Below are 4,949 nucleotides of genomic sequence, written 5' to 3'. Positions count from 1 at the left end.
GCCTTGGCTATCCTGGAACCCACTCTGTAAACCAGGCTAGCCTCAGACTCACAGACATCTGCCTGCCTCTGTTTTCTGAACGTTGGTATTAAAGGTGTGCATCACTACCATCACTGGGCTCCACCTTGGTTTTTGAGACTGGGTCACTCACTGGCCCCAAACTCAACAAGTAGTCTATACTAGTTGGCCACTGAGCCCAAGACCCACCCATTTTTGTTTCCCCAGTACTGAGATTATAAGCATGCACTGCCACACCCAGCTTTTTATATGGATGCTGGGGCCCAGCTAAGGTCCCCATGCTTTCCAGGGAAGTAATTTGCCTTCTAAGCTATCTCCCTGACCCCAGATCCTTTTCCATGATGTCCAGCACCAGAGAGGTTGACCAATGCTTGGAGACAAAAATGTGTTTCTTTTGACAGAGAAGACTAATGTATACTGATGACCAGCTGGCTAACTGAAAATAAACCCAAGTTCACCCAGATAGTCAAACTGGTACTCTGTCTTGACGGACATACAAGCCCACCGAAGCAAGCGGTGTGCCTTTCTCCAAGTCAGTGCAAAGGTGCGTATCAGGCTCCCTTATGGTCCAAGGCCAGGGATTGGTGATTCTTTCTGTCAGAAGCAAGAGGACTGTGGCTACAGGAGAATTTCATGCCCACAAAGGCTTGGGCCTCTTTCCTGAACAACAGCTGGAAATAAAGCACGTGGTTAAACCTGGTTCCTTGACTGTGGGCCTTGAGGGGGAACCGGAGTCAGTTTTACCACTGGACAGACAAACGCTGCATGTGATGGTGGGTGGGGGCTGAACTGGGCTCAGACTGGGGGCTGCAAGGAGGCCCTTCCCGAGGAAGATGAGGCTGCATTGTTAGCATAAAACCTGGAGCCCATTGATCTGGCTGATTAGAAAGCCTTCTGAGGCACTGGGGTAATTAGCACAATTTACAGAGTAGCAGTTATCAGCTTCATTTCCTAATTAACAATGTAAATATCGTTCTAAATGACATTTTATAATCACTGTCAGACCCTCTAGCACAGGCCCCGCTCACTGCTGATCCCTTCTTCTCAGAATTAGAGTTGCCCCCCCCCAACGTGGCATTTCTGCATCACGTGCGATAAAACGATTGTATACGCCCCACATCTCCTCATTTGTATCTTACTAGGGGTCTACTCTGCCTTCATCTCTCCAGCCCCAAATATGCAGTCTGCCAATTGAATTGCCAATTAAAAGTACTTAATTAGACGTGAAAGGGGAGCTCTGTCGTGTTCTGGATTCTGAACTGTTTTTTATTTATGCGCTTAGCAGGATAAGTCATCTTAAATTAGCGTCACATTTTTCCCTCTGAGGAGCACGTGAGAAACGAGGCTATTAAGAAAGGGGGCCCAGCACGGTATTTGCGTGCCCTAGTCATGGGTACAAAGGCTCATCCCAAGCACATATGTTGCCTTGGCAAACAAGGTTCTTCATATTTATTTTATTTCCTTATCATTTTTTATGGAATTAATATTGGCCATAGACTATATAGGACCTGCCTCAGAAAGCATATGTGCAGAGAACTGGAAAAAATTACTTTAAATTCACCTATTACTCAGAATATCAGGGACATATTAAAGATTTATCGTCTTCTGTTCCAAGTTCCAAATGCGTGCAGAGAACTGGGAGTGTCGCTTGGTGATAGACAGCTGGGAGGCCTAAGGCTCTGGGTTCCGATCTCAGTATTGGGGAAAACAAACAATAATAATAATTATAAAAACCCAGATGGTATACGCATCAATCTTTCTTGGGAATAGGAGCTGTAGCTTCCTTGGGAAGAATGCTACAAAAGTTTCCTACCATTAGATTGACGATGGCTTCAGTTTTCGGGTTATTCTCTCTCAATACTTTTGCTCCGACGAACTGCCTGATGGTCATTGCAGTGGCACAGCTACAAAGCAAGTAAAAAAAGAAGGCGAATGAATTTAACGTAAACCGGTTGTATTGTATTGGTGGAAACAGAAGGGGGATGAAGATGAGTTTTTGAAGAATTTGCCGTGGGTTTTAATTAGCCACCTTGCCCTGGTTCCCCATTATCATTGATTTGTGTGATAAGTGACAATTATACGTGTCATAAGTAGACTCCTTTTTGCCGAAGACAAGAGATCTTATGTGTGATGCAAATAAGGGCTCTCAGAATGCTAATTTTGTAATGAGCCAATGCATTTTTCAAGGAGTTTATAGTCTAGAGGGGGAATAAAACATGTGCATAAATAATTAGAATGCAAAGTAGGAAACTGGTGTGTCCTGAGACAGAGCTGAAAGAATTATGGCAGAGAGAGAGAGAGAGAGAGAGAGAGAGAGAGAGAGAGAGAGAGAGGAGAGCGGGTAAACAAATTCTAGTTGAGAGATTCAGGACAGCCTGCTTGAAGGTTGGGGGAAATTGTCATAAAAGTACAAGGAGACCTTTGGTGTGGTTTACAGAGGAGAGGAACACCGGGAGAAACCACAGAGGTGGGACAGCAGGAAATTTAAATGAGGGAACAGGATGTTTATAGGGTGTTAGGTGAGTGGGCTGAGGTAAATCTGTCCTCAGGGCTGTGAGGGTGGGGCAGGGCTCACCCTGGTCTTTGCTGAGCCCCAGCTGTGAGGCTGAAACATTGCAGCACTCTCTGTAGACTAAGGATCGATGACTTAACATTTATAAAGGGCCCGGTAATAAGTAAATGGCTTTGCAGACTGTGTTGTCTCCGTCACAGCAGCTCCTCTCCACCGCGGAAGCACGAAGGCCGCCATAGACAACGTGGAAGTAAATGGGCCTGGTTGTGTTCCGGTAAAACTTGCTGACCGCTGAGCTGTGAAGTTCACGTGATTTTCACATATCACAAAGATCTCCCGATGCTTCTATTGTCTTTGGCTATGGAAATAGGCAGGAGCTTCAGATTGCCGGTTGCTGACTGGGAGGGAACCCGGTGGGCCAGAGACCTCCATGGTCTATGTGTCAAGTGGTCATGACACTGTGTATGGGCGCTGGCAGTCATGGCTCCATCACTGCTGGGTGCTGGGATCAAGCTTCAGCGTGTAGTCAGGAGGCTTCAGTGGGTGGGTAGGGCATATGCTCTTGTTGAACCCTAATAATATTTACAAATGAAAAAGAAATACCCAAGTGTTCTAACCGTTCTTCTAGGCCAAAGGGACATGCCGTCTTCTGCACTGAGGAAGCCAAGAAGCCCACGCTGTGGTGGGATTTATACTGATATCCTGAAAGACCTCCCTGGTCTGAATTGGGACTTTCTGAGCAGAAGCTGGCTAATAATAACCTCCATCCATCCTTCTCCCCTAGATGGTTCTGCGGTTTCCAGCAAATGTCATTTTGCTCTCCCCACAGCTCTTGCTGCGTAGCCTGCCCTTCAGGGAAAAGGGAAAGTGGGAGTTGGATTCTTACTGCTGAGCTGTGGGAGGCCAGCTAGCTCCCTCAGGCTTTCCTTCCTGCTCGGCTACTCTGAGTTCCATCTTAGGAAGCCCAGCTGAGCAGAGAGAAAAAGGTGGGGCCAGCTTTGCCCTTTGTGCCTGGATCAGAGAAATCGCTCCCACTTCCAGACACACCAGAGCCAATACAGGAATTAAAAAATAAAATAAAACAAGAAACAAGATAAAAGCTTACAATCCCAGCACCAGGGAGGTGGAGGCAGGAGGCTCAGGAGTGTATACTAAGTTTAGGACCACCCTTGACTATATGAGACCCTGTCTCAAAAAACCAAACGAACTCAAACTGAAACAAACAAAAACCCAAAAGACAGAAACTAAAATATATTTTTAAGAAAATGGAATGGCATTTTTATGTTTGAATAAAATTTCCTTCCCCGGATTGTCTCTGCTTTCTCCTCTTTTATCCAGGAAAGTCCCCGAATTTCATTTTAGTCAGAGAGGGGCAAGGAAAGGGTTAAGTAGGTGACTTAGTTTCCAATTAGAAGGAAAGTCTGGTCAGATGACCCAGGGGCTACTGAAAAGTCTAGGAAGTTAAGGGCAGAAAGGGGGCCTTGACCTACAATACCACAGAAGCCACTGGAAGTCTTGTTCAGAGCAGGAGACAGGTATTGACTGCAGGGTAAGCTGGCGTGAACAGCTGTAACAGTGCGTGTGAGTGTGTCTGTGTGTGTGTGCTTGTGTGTGAGTGTATTTATATGTGCATGTGTGCACATGTGTGTGCAGTGTGTTTGTGTGTGCGTGTGCATGTGTGTGTACATATGTGCGCATGTCAAAGCTAGAGGCTGGCGCTGGGTATCTTCTTCAATCAGTCTTTACCCTGCTTCTTGAATTTGGCTCTGTCATTGAACCTAGAGCTCACCAATTTGGCTAAACTGGTGAACCAGCAAGCCCCAGATTACATCCTGTCTCGGCCTGCCTGTGCTGGAACAGCAAGTCCGGGCTGTTTCTTCCAACTCTAATGTGGGTGCTTGGGATCCAGTTCAGGTCCTCTGTACCCCCTGAGCTAGCTCTTCATCTCTGGGTGGAGTGGTTGCTTGTCATTTAGGTCTCTGTCTAAGTGTCACAATACTTAGAATGGTACAGTAGCTATTGGATGATAATCACTTTTTCAGTAACAAGTGCCTTTACCCTCTGAGTTGTCTCTCTCACCCACACTGCCATCTTTTATCTGACTGTAGATCAGTTATCACTCATATTCTTTCTTCCTCTCTCATTTTCTGGGCCCCTGGAACACAACATACAAATTGATCATATGCTTTATTTATTAATTGTATTTTTTAATGTTTGTTTTATTTTTTATATTTTAGTGTTTTGCCTTCATGCATGCATATGGACCACGTGCATATCTGGTGCCTGTGAAGGTCGGAAGAGGGCATCAGATCCCTGGGACTGGAGTTACAGATGGTGGTGAGCTGCCGTGTGGATGCTTGGAATGGAACCCTGGTCCTCGGGAAGAGCAGCAAGTGCTCTTAGCCGTCAAGCCAACTCT

This window comes from Microtus pennsylvanicus, chromosome 11 (genome assembly GCF_037038515.1).
Source record: "Microtus pennsylvanicus isolate mMicPen1 chromosome 11, mMicPen1.hap1, whole genome shotgun sequence".
Taxonomy (NCBI): Eukaryota; Metazoa; Chordata; class Mammalia; order Rodentia; family Cricetidae; genus Microtus; species Microtus pennsylvanicus.
The sequence above is the reverse complement of the archived record's forward strand: the minus strand, read 5'-3'. Positions refer to the sequence as shown.